Source organism: Chlorocebus sabaeus, chromosome 17 (assembly GCF_047675955.1).
Source record: "Chlorocebus sabaeus isolate Y175 chromosome 17, mChlSab1.0.hap1, whole genome shotgun sequence".
In the NCBI taxonomy this organism is placed as follows: domain Eukaryota; kingdom Metazoa; phylum Chordata; class Mammalia; order Primates; family Cercopithecidae; genus Chlorocebus; species Chlorocebus sabaeus.
The window spans coordinates 8,653,608-8,671,923 of NC_132920.1; the positions used below are offsets into that span (position 1 = coordinate 8,653,608).

An 18,316-nucleotide genomic window follows, 5' to 3' on the forward strand; every position below is an offset into this window, starting at 1 on the left:
GGCAGTGGCAGGATTTGGTATCTATAGTGACCTGGTAAACCTGTGTCCCTCTAGAACACCTTATTACACACAAGTGTATTTTAAGCACAGAATAAGTAGCATAAAACATTTGTTTTACACAATATTTTATTTCATAGAGAAGAGGTTAGAGGATCCTTGCTGAGCATGCAATCATTGAAGATTCAGAATAGGGTGCATAATGAGTGTATCCTAAGGTTGGTAATATTCTGCTTCTTGAACCTATCTGAAAACTACATTCCCTTAATTTTAGGTGTAATTTCTAGACTAGTTAAATCTCAGCTCTTATGTGATATAATATATATCACTTAACCCTCCTTAAGATCTTGTTTTCCCAACTGTAGAATGAGACTAATAAAAGTAGCTGCTTCATAGAGCCTGTTATACCGTAAGTATTGCCATTACAATACAGCTTGCTATACAACAAATATTAACCATTATTATTACATATATGTTGACGAGTGCAGGCATATTTTCAAACAAAATTACTTTCTCTCCACTTCCCAAAATAATTCAAGAGGATAGTGAACACTGTTTAATACTCTAAGTCAAACAAAATGAAGTAGATAAGTCTGCTCAAAATATACCGTGTACACAATTAAGTGCAGGAAAATTTAAGACTACCTATAAAGGCACTCATTTTCATCCGTGTGCTTCAGAGGAGAAGAATAGAATGTTTCACAAGCCTCCACACACATACTGTGTATGCACATGCACATGCCCTTATATTTTAATTCATTACTTAAAAGAGTGCTTTGGCTAACCAGGTGTGGAGACACATTTTCAGGACAAGAGAAATAGAAACGAGAATAAAGTATTGCCAGAAGTCACTTTCACCTCTTCTTTTTAACAGAGAGTTTCTGTTTATCAAGTGAGATTGGGGCAGAGCTTGAAGGGGTAAAGTCGGCATTAAAAACGGTCATAGGCGTAATCCCAACACTTTGGGAGGCTGAGGTGGGTGGATCACTTGAGGTCAGGAGTTTGAGACCAGCCTGGCCAACATAGTGAAACCCCATCTCTACTAAAAATGCAAAAGTAAGCCTGGCATGGTGGCAGGTGCCTGTAATCCCAGCTACCCAGGAGGTTGAGGCAGCAGAATGGCTTGAAACTGGGAGGCAGAGGTTGCAATGAGCTGAGATTGCACCACTGCATACCAGCCTGGGTGACAGAAAACAACAACGACAACAACAGCAACAAAAAGGTCGTAACCATCCTAAAACCGGAAGCTTCTTTTGAGAGATAAGGACCTAAGTCAATCTGGAGGAAAAGTGAGTTCAGAGTGATTGAGTTAGTGAATTATGGTTAAGTATCAAGAAGTTACTTCCCAACTCCACTACTTTTCACTTTCTTATATGTTCCTCAAGTTGTTTTTCCATTTCATTTTTTTGTTTGTTTGTTTAATTAACTTTACTAAGGCAATGTGTCTGGGTTCTCTCCCTGGCTCGTCAGGTTTTGAGATCTTGGGAAAATTACTGAATGTCTCTGTGTCCTCACCTATAATAATAAGGAATAATGACACCCCAGCTTGTTGTGATATGAGATAAGCAGATACATGGAACACCCACCCCCTCAGTGTGGGGCGTAAGGTAAGTTCTCATCCCATAAAAACCAGAGATAAAAAGGATCATTTGACTTGGCATTTACAGAACTAGAAAACTACATTATGTTGGAAAGAAGCTCAGAGTTAAGCAATACCCCTTATTTTATAGATGAGGAAACAAATGTCTAGAAAGGTTAAGTAAAGATTGCTAACACTGCTTGCATTCGTCAGGATTCTTCAGAGTAACAGAACCAACAGTATTTATTTATTTATTTGTTTATTTAATCCTTCATTTATTCATTACAAGGAATTGGCTCATATGATTGTGGAGGCTCAGACATCCCAAAATCTGCAGCCAGCAAGCAGGAGACCCAGGAGAGCCAGTGATGTAGCTACAGTCTGAAGACTGTCCAGCCTGAGACTCAGAAGGAGCCAATGTTTCAGTTTGGATCTGAAGGCAGGAAAAGACTGATGTACCAGCTCATGGCAGTCAGGCAAGAGCAGTTCCTCTTACTAGCAGGAGGGTTGGCCTTTTTGTTTTATTCTGGCCTTCAACTGATTGGTTCAGACCCACCCACCTTAAGGAGGGCAACAATCTGCTTTACTTGGTCTCCTGATTAAAACATTAATCTCATCCAAAAATACTTTCACAGACGCACTTGGAATAATATTCGACCAAATATCTTGGCACCCTTGGTCCAGTCAAGTTTACAGTATTAACTGTCAGACTCTTATAAAGACTTATAAATTAGTTTATGCCTAATTTTAAACTTCTAAAACAATCAACTCAAAGAAAATGTAACTGAGCTCTAGTGGCCCCATTTGCTAAAGTATAACATTAGTGTTTTATTCTAAACAAGTTTAGGCTTTTCTCTTTGCTAAGATAAATTCACATTTTTAAGCTTTGAAAATGCCATATATATAATTTTTGTTTGTTTGTTTGTTTGTTTGTTTGTTTGTTTTTGAGGCAGGATCTCACTCCTGCTCAGGCTGGAGTACAGTGGTGTGACCATGGTTCACTGCAGCTTTGACCTCCCGGGCTCAAGCCGTTCTCTTGCCTCAGCCTCCTGAGTAGCTGGGACTACAGGCTCATGCCACCAAACACTACTAATTTGTGTATTTTTGGTAGAGATGGGATTTCCCTGTGTTGCCTAGGGTGGTCTTGAACTCCTAGGCTCAAGTGATCCACCCACCTCAGTCTCCCCAAGTGCTGGGATTACAGGTGTGAACCACTGTGCCCAGACAAAAATGCTATTTTGTTAATAGCTTCTTAGAGTTTTTGCTTTTTCTTATGTGGCCTTGAAGCAGAGCAGATCCATGTGTATAGAGACCAGTCACAGACACATTATAGAAGTTGCCCTGAAACTTCATTTGTAACTTTCTGGCATTAGCGTTCTCTTTCACATGACATAAGGAGACAGCAGCATGTTGTCTTTTTTCCCTGACAGAGGGAAATCTAGGAATCGGCGATCTGCCTTCAGAGAAGTCTGGGATGAGAGTACAAGGAAACTATGAATCTCACCACTTTGAGAGCCCTTTTACCAGGAGGAATGAATGAGAAAGAGTATGAGTTCAGATCAGCCTGGGAACTAAAGCCATGGCCATGCCTGGGAGAAAGGAACTTAAGATGAAGACAAAAATCAGTGGGGAAGTATACACTCTATTATCAACAAAAATCAGATGATCAATTTGTATTTATTATAGGACTAGAGTGTACAGAACTGAGTGGCCTTCGACGCAGCTCAGGGCATTGAACTCTTCCCTTGATTCTTTTGGGTAAAGACATTCAGTGCCACATCACCAGTATGTGATGATTGCACTTGGCAAGGGTGGTGGCCAAGGTCCACGCTGAATTTACTGAAAAATGTCTCCTCTTTTCCTTCTCAACTACTGTGGTTATTAGGCTCTAGTCTTTCAGTACCTTTATACTTTATGAATTGTTAATTATTCTTGTTTTTTTCTGTTATCATTTCTATTGGTAATAAAATGAATTATAAGTCTAAAATAATACATTTCTTGGCATTTTCGAGGTTTGATCACGTTTTTGCTTAATTTGAAGAGTTATTGCTATAAAGAATATTATCAATGAAAATTTATCTAACATGTTTAAATGCTCTTAACTGATGATTGATATTTATTTTAATGTGTTGAAAGTATTTGAGTGTTCTGTTTGCTATTTACTTTATTTCTTATCATTGCTAATTTGAATGATATTTATTATTTTGGGGGACCTCATAAGCAATATGCAATTAATACTTGAATTTATTTTAAAAATTAACTGAGTATATCCTTAGATTGCATTGCCAAAACACTTTAGAATAAACCTTGGAAATGTCTTAAGTACTTTTTAATTGGAATTATTTAAACTGAGGTAATGATAAGGGTAATACTATTGTTAATGATCCTTATAAAATTCATTTTTATTCTGTTTACCAATTCCATTTTAGTTCTTAAATTAATGTTTTCAGTTGCATACATGCACATAAAATCAGTTAGTTGGACATCTATAATCAAATGGTAGACTCAAGAAATTATATAAACATTTATTAAAATAATCTTATATTTATATTATCATTTTATAATTTTCAAAATGGTTTCATTAATTATCCTTTCATGAATATTATTGTGTACTTACAACAAGAGGCTCATGTTTTTCAAACTCTATACTTTCAACACTGATTATGACATTGCTTCTGCCTTTAAAAACTTATATTACACTACTGTAGACAGATAAGTAAAGAATTATTGATCTTGGAAGACTAGTATTACAAGAGAGGCATAAATAAAATATTTTAGAAGCAGAGGATGAAGCTACAAACTGTTTTGAGGGAAATAAGGATGGATCAAGGAAGACTGTGAAGACAATTTAGGATTTTGAGCCACATTAGAAAAGATGAGGCGTTGCCTAGGAGGAGAAACTGAGTGAGGGAAATTTAGGGAGATGGACAAGCAAGGATGTAGTGTCTGCTTGCACAGAGGGTGTTGGGGAAAAAATAGGTAACATTTGGAAACAAAAGGAGAAGGTCAACATTTAAATCTAGAAAAGAAAAAAAAAAGATCAGAGCCAGATATTGGAGGGCCTTACAAATTATTCCAGATATGTCTACCTTTTCCTAGGAAGGCCAGTGGAGGTTTAACCCTCACTTATCATACAGCTACTTTAAGATACAGAAAATGCAAATGATCTCAAGTTTATGAGATGTCATCCACTAACAAATATTAACCAAGTGCTAGCCTCCTAGTTTCCAACCCTGTGCAGTTCAATACCTTGCAAGTAATTCTGGGTCTACTTCAACCAATGTTGCAGTGAGTCCAGTAACAAATGAAACATAAGTTGCAAGGGGTCAGATTTTTGTCTCTCGTGTTTACTGCAGAATCCCCAATACCCAAAACAGCACCTAGTGCCAAATGGATAGAACCAATAAATAGAAAATATTTATTGAATGATTATGAAGTATCAGTTACTCTTTTAAATCCCATTACTTGGATTAAAGGATTAAAATCACTATTAGATAATTGTGTTCCACTTTTGATACATTATTTTACAAATTATTGCTGGACAAGCAAATAATAACATGATATTAAAGGTTCTGGAGAATATCATCAAATGTGGCCTAAAATGACACATCTTGTTGAGGAGATAGAGGAGACTTATCTTCAAATATTTGAAAATCTATCATGTAAAAGAAGTAGATCTATTTTGAAGAATAATCTCTGGAGAGTTTGCTTAGGGTCAATGTGTGGGTGCTATAAGAGTTATATTTTGTTTTAATATGTGAAATAATTTTTTGACAATTTGATTTAACTAATAATAGAAGAAGTTAATCTGGGATAAAATAAGCTTCAGTTTACTCATGATATTCCAACAAGAGCTAAGGGCCATGGGTTCTATAGAATAGAATATAGAGCTATAGGATATACAAGGTTCTGTGAGTCTAGTAGAAGTGGGTAGACCAGTTGGATTATTTTGATTCAAGTGAGGAGTGTACTAGTCTCTTAACATGTATGTTTGAAAGTAGTTGGCCTGTTTCAAATCAGTTTGGCACATCAATTAAAGGGGGGAAAAAGGTTCTTTGGCCTTTTCTCAATGTCCTTTCCAAACCAAAGCAGATTATTCATAGTTTCCTTTAATGTCTGTTTATGAGGAATGACTCAAGGGAAGTTTTTCTTTAATTCAAAACAAACAGATTGTTTACATGATGAATGGATGGTCAATACTTATATGTTTCCTGAGAATGTTTACTGCCCATCAGGTGTTGTTTTACCTGAACTTCTGGTGACTCAAGAGACGGGACAGACTCAGACCATGAACTCCAACTACTGAATTTCAGCTTGCTCTGTGGCTGATTATGAATTTGCTGAAAAATTTTGTTTTTATAGCGCCTTATAAGCAACTGATAGTTTAGCAAACTGTTAAATTGCAGATGCACTCTAGTGGCTTGGGATACTGGTGATGGCTTTGTTATATTTCTGTATCTGGAGCTCCTCTTGTAGACGGCTCTGAAGAACAGGGACACATAAATTTTCTGAGGATATATGTGGACTAGGGGTTATGAAGCGTCATGCTTGGAGAAGACTTTCTTTCTTTCTATTTCCTGTTTTCTCATTTGAGGAAACCTTAATGGCCACTGCTAGTCTGCTCCCATTATTGACCAAAAGGAAAAGAAGCCAGGGAAACTGATGTTATTAAAGAATGTGGACACCTCAGAGATGGTGACGCTTGACTCTCTTCCGTTCTTCTCCATCTGCACTGTTGGATGTAGAACTCAGGATTCCCTGAGCAGACTCCAGATCAAATGCTGGTAGTGATTTTCTCTCCCTTGTGGTAGAGGGTGAGAGCTCAACAGTTACACAGTCAGAGAGATGGGTTGGCCTCATGGTTTAAAGCTGACTTACAGAAGGTCCCATCTTCTTCAGTACTCTAGGGGAACTTCTGTTAGATCGTTGTTCATGGATTTCTTGACATGAAACTTCAATTTTTATGTGAAGAAATTGTGGGTTCTTAATGTCTTCCCTCTGAAGTTCCAATCAGGATATAGAGAAGAAAAATAGACCTTTGATTTTTAAGATTAAAAAAAATAAAGAATACATCTATTTAGATTAATTTGTTTTGTGTTTAATACCAGAAATTATAAGCTGCTTTGTCATTAAAGCAATGGGTTTATGGCGGGGTGATTGCATTGAAGGTTTATGGGTGGAGTTGTGAAAAAACTTACACTGTGCAGGTAAATTAGAAAATTAGCAATCTTTTAAAGTATATAGTTTTCCTGAATAGTATTTCTACAAATATAATATTCACTCCTTGGTTCCTATAAATTATCTGCATCATCTTTCAGATGTCAAATGAGTATTTGGAGGCCTAATGCTTGGGTTTTTATTCCAGAAGTGACTTGTAATAGGTTTCCCATCTTCCTTTGGGATGAAGAGGACACTCTTTCCTGAGTATAGTTTCTCTAAAGTTCAAATTTGTTTGTGGATGTTGTAGTGGCTAGAGAAGCGGATTCAGTACATAGAGGCCCCAATGTCCTCTCTGCCACTAAAGTCACTGTGATAGGACATAAATCATTGCCTCTCCAAGCTGGTTTTTTTCATCAGTCAAAATTTAGAGTGGACCTCGATGGTTCTTAATCTCTCTGCAAACTCTAACGTGAATGTTTTTATATTGACAATATTTTTTCATGAGGCAGGAAAGCCACTCCTTGAGAATAAAGTATATTATATGGCATTTAAAAAAGAGTGAAAGAATGTGCCTATACCTAGGTAAAATTTCAAGCAAATAATGCCTTTCCAAGTAGCAAAGTAATAACAGAATAGTCTATCTCTGGAAATACATTTTCATGAGGTGTTTTCGGTTTATTTTGTGGATTTTTAATAAATACCTTTTTAGGAAAACATAGTGGTAAAGGAATTGGAGAAAAGCTAATGTTTCAGGACATGTTATTTGTCAAAAGTATGATTGAGACTTGACAGTTTCCTAACATTTTCTCCTTTAGCTTCTTTCAGAGAGTTTTTATTTGCTAGTTTATTTTAGGTTTATTCTCCTAGATTGTTGATCCCAGAGAGGAAAAAATGAAAAGGAATAGATAACTATCTAGACAAAAAGCTCCCCCTTGCCCTCTTAAATGTTATAATAATTTCTCATATCCTCTAACTTTTTCAAATATGCCTTTGGTTTTTATACCCATGGTCTATCCTGAACCTCTTATTTTTTGCCCCACTCTGACACTGAAGGCCTCATCTCTTACTAGTGGACACAGAGTCCCTCTTACTTATTCTTGGAAGAAGCTACAGTGCAAGGGTTTAAGCAAACACATGTATTAGGCTGTGTATGGTTTGGCCTGGGAAGTAACTGACAAGCACAGGCCTCCCACGGTTTTCTCTGGGAACCTTTTCTGAACTTCCTCTGTGGCTTTGTTTCCTCTTCAGTTAAGTCAGGCTCTTTCTATTCCCAACTCCCCTGCTCTTCTTTAGTAGTAAATTGTCATTCAGGTGCGTGTTCTCATTTGTAAAACCAGAGGGTCACTTGTATGTTGTGATATGTTTGAGTCACCTGGCATTCTGTCATCATTATTTCATGTTGGCATTAACGTCCCTTTTCTCTGCCTTAACTCTCCTTAATTTACTCAGAGTCCAAATTCCTGCTCACTGCATCTGTTTTCACTACTTTGAAAAGAACAAAGTGCTAGTTCTGATCCCCATAGGGGTCAATTACCTTCCCTGTGCTCACCATCACATACTTCATCTCCACTCCAAGCTGCCATTGAACAACGTGGGTTGTTCAAGTCACAGTTAAGGGAGGAACGAAGGGTAGACTGGAGTGAGAGAGAAGGCAAATATTTTGAATAGATTTGTACAAATCCATCAGTGCACCTGGAAAAACTACATAGCAGAATAGACAGAGCAGAGGTGTTAGAATTAGAAACTAGCCTTCAAATCTAGCCTTTGTGGCATATTCACTGTTTGTCCTTAGGAAGTTGCATAACCTCTATAAACCCAATTTTTTAATATATACAACATAGACAATAATGACAATCATATTGGATTGTTGTAAGGAAAAAAGATAATAGATAATACATTCAAACTGCCTGGCACTTGAGAGAGAAAAGCCCTAAATAAATCATAGTGATTAGTTTCACTAATACTGAAATAGCACAGCCCTGAATGTAACTTGACAATTATTCATTGAACAACACCTAGATACTCTATTCTGTGTATTAGAGTTGATAGAGTGTATAAAAGAGGTATAAATTGCAACTTTTTTTTTTTTTACCGTTACCTCATCTTCAGCTTTGCCTACTGAATAATATCTAATTCTTTAGCAAGATATTCAAAGTTCTTTCAACTTATCCTCAGCCAATTTTTTTTTCAAACTTCCTTTTTTTCCCTTTGCTTCCACAGCCTGCCTTCTTGCCAAACCAGGGGGCTCTCAACCATAAACCTCCTTGAGTTTCCTTGGGCTGAAGACACCACAATGAGGCAAATCCTACTCATTTAAAGATCTAACATAAATGTAACTTTCCGTGTGGAGTCTTTCTTGATCTGGCCTTCTACCCCACCCTCACAGGAAGGGTGATTTATATAAAACAAGCATGGAAAGCCCTTAGTACGTCTTGCTCCCCTGCTTTTATCTCCCTTATCTTACTTGTCTATCTTATCTGTCAATGTTGTAAGTTTCAGCTAGCAAGACTTCTTCTTCTTCTTTCTTCTTTCTTCCTTCTCCTTCTCCTTCTCCTTCTTCTTTTTTGGAAACGCAGTCTTGCCCCGTTGCCCAGGCTGCAGGCTGGAGAACAGTGGCACCATCTCGGCTCACTGCAAGCTCCACCTCCCGGGTTTAAGCCATTCTCCTGCCTCAGCCTCCGGCGTAGCTGGGATTACAGGCCCACACTGCCACGGCTAATTTTTGTATTTTTAGTAGAGACAGGGTTTCTCCATGTTGGTCAGGCTGATCTCCAACTCCTGATCTCGTGATCCGCCCACCTCGGCCTCCCAAAGTGCTGGGATTACAGGCGTGAGCCACCGCGCCCGGCCGGCCTCTCCTTCTTTAGCAGAGGGAGTAAGAAGAGAATTGGAGCGCCGCTGCTTATCAGCCGCGTGCCCGGGACAAATCGGGAATCTGTTTTTACATCTATAAATGGGGGTTGTCAATAACTTGTGGAACTGAGCAGATGTGTATAAAGCACCTGGCGCATAGTGGGAGATTGCTTTTTAAATATGATAGTGGCACTTCTACCTGCATTAATACATGGTTGTGGAAGTGACTGTCACTAGATTTGAGTTCATCAAGCCCAGGGATAACCCTCAATATCACTGGATCTCCATTACGATCACAATGCCTAATAACTATTGATTAAATGCACACATGCCTTCATGTCTTTCCTTCTTCTCTCCAGAAATACTGCCCCTTGGCAGGCTCTCATGCACTCAGGTGGCTCCAGCTAATGTCTAGGTGTCCGTGTGCCTACTTTTCTAAGCTCAGTACACCTGCTGTTCCTTTTACATAGTTGGTGGCTCTTGATGGTTCTTAAAATTAAAGCGAGAATTTTAAACATCCCCCATATTTTCTTGTATTTTTCTCCATTTCCTCCACTAAAAGATACCTTCCTTTTGGTTCTCTAAGCAGGGTTCATATATTTAACTACATGTCTTTCATGTCACGGAAAACTAAAGCTTTCGTGCAAGCTAAATAATAGGCTTCAATGGAGCAATGTAATTCCAAATAAAGGAAAAAGCAGGGTGATTGATTAGTTTACCAGGATAGAAATTAAAGTTTTGAAATAAGATTTGAGCAAAATAAAAAAGGCTGCTTTTTGCATTCTGGCTTGGGGAGTTTTATGGTGCTGTTTGACTTTTATTTATTTATTGTTTTTAGTGTTAGAGAAATTTTTATTTATTTTTTATTTATTTCCATAGATTATTGGGGAAACAGGTAGTGTTTGGTTACATGAGTAGGTGCTTTGGCTTTTAAAAGAGGATGGTCACTAATCTAGTGAGAGAATGGGCAAATGAGGACACAAGCAACATATTTGATTAAAAAAATCAAGTATGCTTTCAAAAGGATATTAAATGCAGAGTTTGTCTCTGGGTCTGACTTGCTCGCCCACTTGAATGGGTTCATACATTTTGGGAGTCCGAATGTCTTCCTGGTGAGTGGAAGCTTACCAGGAAGCTCTAAAACCCTCTGATAGTTTTCACTTGCCTGTTTTTTTGTCAGAGGACTTGAGTTGACTCAATTAATTATGCTCCCCCTCTGAGTTCCATTTTCATCTGAACCCACATGGCAAAGCTGTAAATGATACGTGCAAATAAGAATTCATCTCTGGGGAAGGCCTTCTTACAGGAATGCCTGCTTCCACTTTGTGGGATGCCAACAGTGTGCTGGGTTTCAGGGCTACTACCCCAAGAAAGGAGTTCATCTTGCCTTTTCTCCTTTCAATGTTAGTGCCAAAATATTATATTTTACGTACACTCGAAGAATAAGCTGAGGCTGTGAAAAATACATTTCTATTAAAACTAAAATGATAGCTCATTTATTTTAGGAATTTTCTTCCATCCTAATAATGTTGAGGGATCTATCAGTCTTTATTTTCACCTAGGTGTCATCAGAACTCAAGCAAACATCTTACACTCAGCTCAAATCTTTCTAGCTTGTTGTTACATTTCAATTAAACTTATATTTCACGAAAATGAGAACGGAGTGGATTTAACCTCCAGAATGACTCATTTCTCTCTATGGAGATATATTTTTCAAGATTCAAATAAGGTATTATATTAGTTTTATAAACAAAGAAAATTGAATGCCAAACCAATATTTTTTATATGGTTCATGAGACTGTATTTTAATTTTTGGTTTTAGGCAGCATGTGCGATCATGACAGAGAGCTTCCTGAGATTCAGTTTGCTTCTGATTTATGAATTTTCTAACTGAAATACCATAGTCATGTAGATATTTTGCTGGAGCCCAGTCTTTCTAAGACATCAATTTAGAGTTGTCAGTAAATCTTTGGTTAGAAAGTGTTTCAATGCACAGTACATGTTGCAATGAGCTCTGGGACAGGCAAACTGAGGCTCAAACCCAGCTCTGTTCCTTGGGAACTCTGCAACCTTAGCCAAGTTTCTTCTCATTTCTGTGTAAATAGGTGTCCTGATGCCTACAGCACTGGTGATTATGAGAATCAGATATTTTACAGTATGCAGAGATCCTCACGGTGTGCCTGGCATGTGACGGGATACAATTGCTGTGTTATTGTGTGGTCCCTGGACCAACAGCACGCACGTCACCTGGGAAATGGCGAGAAATGCACATTCTCAGCCTTTCCCCAGATCTATTGAATCAGCAATCTGCAACTGGGGGCCCAAAACTCATATTTTAAGAAGTCTTCCAGGTGATTCTAATGCGCGCTCAAGTTTGAGAAACTGTCAGAGTGTCTTATAAATTAAAAAGCAAAATTTACTGACTCAGCTCAAGAGCAGTTTAGAATTATCCTAGAAACTTAGTACTTAAGGTGGCTCGTACTTATTTTAAATATCATAACGACAAGGACAGTCTTCCTTATAAATATGAAATCTTCAGATACAGATAAAATGACTGAAAATTACTGATAGTTTATTATTTTTTATGGCTGATAAAAGGTGCAGTACACCAATTATCTTATTTAATCCTCAAGACAAACTCAAGGAAGAGTTGCTATTAGCAGCCATACCTTGTTAAGCAAGTCACTTGGACTACAGAGGACAACTGAACAAAAGTGATAGAGGTGGGCCTTCCATTCTAACAAATTTAGGAAATTTAATGCCTAATCTCTATTAGAAAAATAGTCTATGAAATCAAACTGACCATAGAAGTCTTCTTAATTTTGATGAGATTGCTAAACAGACACAATTTCATTCCAATTTTTAAGAAAGTGTTAGACTTCCCCAGAAAATCTGTGAAAAGTGTTTTCCTCCCTATTCCGGGTCATAACAAAGTTTTTTACCTTCTTTCTGGAATTTATCACAACCTGTATCATTTATGAATGTTTATGTACACACACACACACACAAATACAAACATAGATATTGCTAGAAACTTCGTGAAGGCAGAAATCACATTTGCCTTATTCACCCTTTGTAGCCCAATGTCTAGAACAATGCCTGGAACGTTACTTGAACTCAAAAATTATTAATTTAATATAATAAATGAATGAGCAAATCTCTACTAGTGCTGGTAAAAATTTCAGGGACTCATGGCTCTGGAAAACAGTCTTTTCTGTAGTCCTTTCGAACTGAAGAAACCATGGCTGAATCTCCGTTTAGAAAGCCGATAGATTCATTTTAGTAGTTTTAACATTAACATGGCAAACACACCCACAAGTCATGAGATCAATGTGACATTCATTCAGCCATTAATCATAGAGACATACGCGTTGAAGTTGAAAAGGACCTTGGAGAACATCTAATCTCTCCTTGTGCAGATTGGGAATTTGGGCCCAGGGGTTAAGTGGTTTGTTCAAGGTTAAATGCTGATCAGGGGCTAGGCTGGAAGTGATGCTGGAAATCAAGGTCGGCTGATTTCTGGCCCATCACTTTTCTCACTCTAGACTGTCTTCATTAAGTGTACTGGCCCTGATTGCATATGGGCACGTAATATCTAAACTGCAATCGTACCCTGGATCCTTCTATAATGTAATGCTTAATGTGAGTGACAAACACAAAGGAATTTTCTTTTAAATTGGCTTTGCCACTAACAATCTATGTAGTCTTTAGCAAATTAACATCATTGTACCTCAGTTTCTTCATATCTAACATTTGAAAAAATAATAGTTTCTACTTCACAAGATTGTGAGGATTAAAGGAGATGAATTGTGTAAAGTGTTTAGAATGGTTCCTGACAGGTAGTAAGCTCTCTGTAAGTGTTAGCAATTCTTACTAATAGTGTCTTGGCTAGGAAAGTTTGCTATGGGATATTTTCTTCCGAGTTGACTCTAACAGATAAAAAGTGATAAAAGATAAAAAGTGAAACTGTGGCTAACAGTGAGTTTTCACAGAATTCAGACAAACAAGAGTTTCCCAATTTCTATCTGTGACTAGATGAGCAGGCAGTATTCTTTCTTGCTTTTTAGTCCCATTTGACTCTTGGGACTGGGACTATCCGTTCATATTATTTATTGAAAGTTTTGTATTCGGGAAAATTTGACTAAGCACAGCAGAGCAGGGCACGTGGAGTGACTTAAATTCTTACCAAGAGTTTTGGATTATAAGCACAAATTCCATTTGAAATATGCAATCCACAAACAAGAAATCCATGTGGTTGAAGTTACATGGTTGATACCTGAAGAAGAGAAGTTCAGAGTCTTTCACTTAAGCATGCAGTTTATGATGAGGAAAACAAATTAAGGTGAATCTTGCTTGAAAAAAAAAGACACGTTTCTGAACATTTATACAAATTAAATCTCAAAAAATCTCAAAAATTCAGATTTAAGTATTGCTATAAAGTGTTTATTTACTAAAAAAAAAAAACACAGTGGAAATATATTATAGTTTTCTTTCTATTCTAGAGCAAAATCTACTTTAATTTTATTGAACAATGAGGAAAATACCTTATATGGAACATTGTATGTAGGACACAGTGGCTCATGCCTATAATTCCAGCACTTTGAGAGGCTAAGGTAGGAGGATAGTTTGGGGGCAGCAGTTCAAGACCAGCCTAGGCAGCGTAGTGAGACTCCAACTCTAGGAAAACAAAGAGAACTTTGTATATAATATACAGTATATATAGTATGCATAGTGTACATATACTGTGTATATACAGACCTGCCTCCATATACACCATATATAAACAAACACACATACACATATATAGACACATATGCTTGTATTTGTGTTGCATTTAAAAATGCATCTATGCCCATTACAAAATAAAATTCTAAACTGAGTTGAGATAATAAGTCATGTCATTCACTGATTGCTATGCAATTAGATTTACAGCAAACATAATAGATCGATCAGGTCAAATTGGTAGAAACAGGCTAAGGCACTCTGGTGGCATTTGCCACTGCCATTATATTCTCCTAATTAGGGGATTGTAACTACTTAAGCCATTTACAAGATGGTCAGTAGAGCATTCACAGGAGAGGAGCTTAGCATACAATGGAAAATGTATTTGGAACATAGAATGTTTGTTTAGAGTCTGGCATTATTCTTTTGCTTTTAAAAACAAAGAGACATAAAATCCAGTTTCTCTTGTTTGTTTTAGGATTTCATTCTGTGTAATTCTATGTAAATTTGACTTCTTTTTGGGGACCCCCGAAATGCACACTTACTTCTTGTAGGCATATCATGTTTACATTCCAAAATGGAGAAAAGGCCTGCGTTGAAGGCTGCGCTAGCACGAAGTGGAAACTTCAAAATTGGCTCTGAAGATTCCATTAGAAGAAAGAAATTGTCAATTATCCATAATTAATATTTACTGAGGACTCAAGGGGGTTTAGCAGGTATGAGAGGATGTCAAACACACCCACAAAAAGTTATGTTATTTCAAGTTAAATATAGATTTTCTTGCAGAGTTTTCCCACTAGTACTGTGTTTTTTCATTCCTTTAGAAATCTAGTTATATATTTTTAAAGAAGGGTTAACTGTATATTCTTTAACTTGTTTCTTTTTTACTTCTCCCCGCGGCAAAAAGGAGCAACGACAACAAAAATAAAAGTTTTTATGATCCTGCTGAATCAAGGTACTAAAACATGAGTTAAATGAAGAGGCGTGGTGGTTTTAATGAAGAAAAATAAAACAATTTAAGCGTTGCCAGGTGGAAAATGAAACAATCTCTTTATATGGAATGTGTAGAAAGGGATGAGGCACAGGGATGTTTTGGAAGGCAGTTTCCAATGTCAGGAATTTTTTGCCATGGTCTTTGATCTGCAGGCCAATTTCAATCTTGGTCTAAAAGGAAAAATGAAGAGGAAAACTATTACTTGCTTTAATGAAAAAAGTCTCAGTGAACCAAGACTGACTATGGAAAAACAGCCAGGAGAAAGGGTGCTGATTCAAATAAATAAATCTTAAAACCAAAAATCAAAATGAAACTAAAATCTCCCAAACACACACACACACACACACACACACACACACACCAGTTCCCAAACATCACCACCACCAAATGCTTAATATGCTGTCCATACACAACTATACTATTGTTTAGTATCCTCTGACTACAATTTCTTTTTAGTGAGTAGTACTTCTCTTTCTTTCCAGGCTAGGTCATTAGTATTATCTGCTAACTCTATTATCCACATAATTCAGCTTCTAAAATTATGTGAAAATCACCTACCTATGAAACATGGCCCATAGTAATTGATGTTTTTCATTGTCACTCTGCTGGTAGAATGTATTCTGATTTTGTTGCATGGACTGGCTTTTACAAGTAAAAACCACATTGATGTTAAAGAAAAAGTGGCAGGGATATTGTTGCCGCTCTTTGGTGCCCTGCCACAGACAAAGCCGACTTGGACGGCTATGGCTATATCCCAGATATAAAGAAATCTGGATAAAATAGGGCTTGTTTAAAGCAAAGCAAAGCAAAGCAAAATATTTGGCTATGCTCAAAAACATGAAAAGGGAAATCTTCAGTTGCCAGGAAAAGAAATGCAGAGTCGTGGAGTTGGTGTTTCAGGGCTTTCAGGCTGAATATTTTTCTTAGGCGTTTGGGTTTCCATACCAATGGAGATGGAGACCAGGGTCTAAGACACTGTGGGATGTGGAAGTGTTGTTTTATCTTTTAACCTGGATAAAACCAGCACAAATCTAATGTCCAAGGGAGTCTCCTGGAAGCCAGGCACCCACCCTTAGTTATAGATAGAAACAGAAGCCCCTGTGAGAGCTAGAATTCCACGCTACTGTGAATACAGGTTAAAAAGTTCTGTAACATGGACGAGAAACTAATACCATAAAACTAACACATGACCCTAAACTAAAACTGAAAACCAAATGTAACCAATAAGAAAATCCTCTTAAGACTGCAGATAATCGAGAAATCTGAAAAGGAACTTAACTGATAATGTTTAGAATTTTCATAGATGAAGAAATGGATTGTAGCTATGTTACAGAAACAAGGAAAGCAGATTGGAAAGTGAAACACATATAAATTTTAAGAGTGAATTTAAAATTAAAAACTTAAGTGAAAAATATATTAGATATATTTCTACCAATTCTGAAATTAGATATATTTCACAAAGGATGTGGGTAGGGGAAGTAGAAAGTAAACTACTATTCAGTGAAGACTGACTTAAACCCAACAGACTAACAGCTTTTCAGTTGAGGGCTTTCTCCTTAATTTCTTACAAAGCCATCTAGGCAACAAACTTATCTAAATTATTTATTTCCTTTACATCCTTCAAATTCTAAAAATCATGATTGATTTGCAGACTTTAACTCATAACATTATTTTATTTTTTGTTTTATTTATTTTTATTTTTTTGAGACAGAGTTTATCTCTTGTCACCCAGGCTGGAATGCAATGGTGTGATCTCGGCTGACTGCAACCTCCGCCTCCCAGGTTCAAGGGATTCTCCGACCTCAGCCCCCTGTGTAGCTGGGATTACAGGCACCCGCCACCATGCCCGGATTGCATTATTAGTAAAGTTGGAGTTTCACCACGTTGGTCAGGGTCTTCCTTTTGTCTTGATCTTGTCTGAGAACTGAGCATGATTTCTTTCATTCTACAATGCTATAAAAACATGCTCAAGAGCTTTTTGCTCATAAATTCTTCAGGAGTTGTTTTTCCGTTATTTTCTAAGAGGAGAACTGAAATAAAGCAAATCAGATTCTGCATATCCTTGTTCTATTGTGCCCATTTTTATAGAAAAGGTTCCTGCATCACCCACATTCAGATCTCAGACCTCTGTCGCAATCAACGTTAAACACGTCACTCTAAAGTAGCTAGACTGTAGGCAATTTACTTTTCCCAGCTATTTTTTTGTTTGTTATTGTTTTTTCCTAAGGCACATACCAGAGGTCTGCCTGCTTTCACTTCTCTGAATATTCATTTAGCCTAGAGGTTCACTCTAAGCAGCCATAATGCCACTTTCTCAAGACATCAATAAATCTGATATATTTTGACTATTTATCTCACAGACAATAAATATCCTTATCCAAAGTACATTTCAGGAATTAGCTCAAATTACATTTGGGCTGCTTTGGAGCTGCAGAGAAAGGTGCCAAACATTTGATACAACACAAAATTGCGTTTAACTTCAAGGGAGAACAAAACTTCTGATTCTCTCATTACAAGTAAAGGGGAAGAATCTGTGCGTGTGTGTTTTTTAAAAATCAAGTCGTTTATTTTCATTTATCTGTCATTTTTATTAAAGGACTTTATAGTGAGGTATGTTTCCTGAAGTTTAGGGGTAAATTAAAATGAGCCTATGTGTTTAAAAGAGTATGATTCATCTTTTAGATGTTTTATTGCCTGCTGTTGATTATGAACTATTAAAAAGAAAGTGAAAAATTGGGAAACATTGATGCAAGCTTGACTTTGGCACGCTTTACCTCTCTTCCTTTTATCTGTCTTCTCTTTCACTTATTGGCTGTTTTCTGCCTCACCACGGAACACTTTAGTTGGTGATACTGAAATAGTGAAGTTTCCTGCTAGTTGGAAATGTAAAACTTGCTATCATTATGCTTTGCTTCACTGCAGAAGAGCTTCACAGTTTTTCCCAACCAACTCTTTCAGTGTATGACTGCCAAGGTTGTATTGTGAGACATTCTCTTAAGAATAAAATTTAG

At 37.1% G+C, this 18,316-nt stretch overlaps 1 long non-coding RNA gene across 3 annotated transcripts in view; it reads left to right on the forward strand.

Moving 5' to 3' along the window:
* LOC140708818 (uncharacterized) overlaps positions 1 to 18,316 on the forward strand; it is a 357,070-nt gene that overhangs the window by 277,543 nt on the left and 61,211 nt on the right. For 2 of the 3 annotated variants that reach the window (XR_012089025.1, XR_012089024.1), the window contains 2 exons: positions 1,468 to 1,604; positions 3,007 to 3,566. The exons of the other annotated variant lie outside the window; for it this stretch is intronic. This is a non-coding gene — a long non-coding RNA (uncharacterized lncRNA). Of the gene's footprint in view, positions 1 to 1,467; positions 1,605 to 3,006; positions 3,567 to 18,316 lie in introns of those variants that run through there. 3 annotated transcript variants of the gene reach the window in all.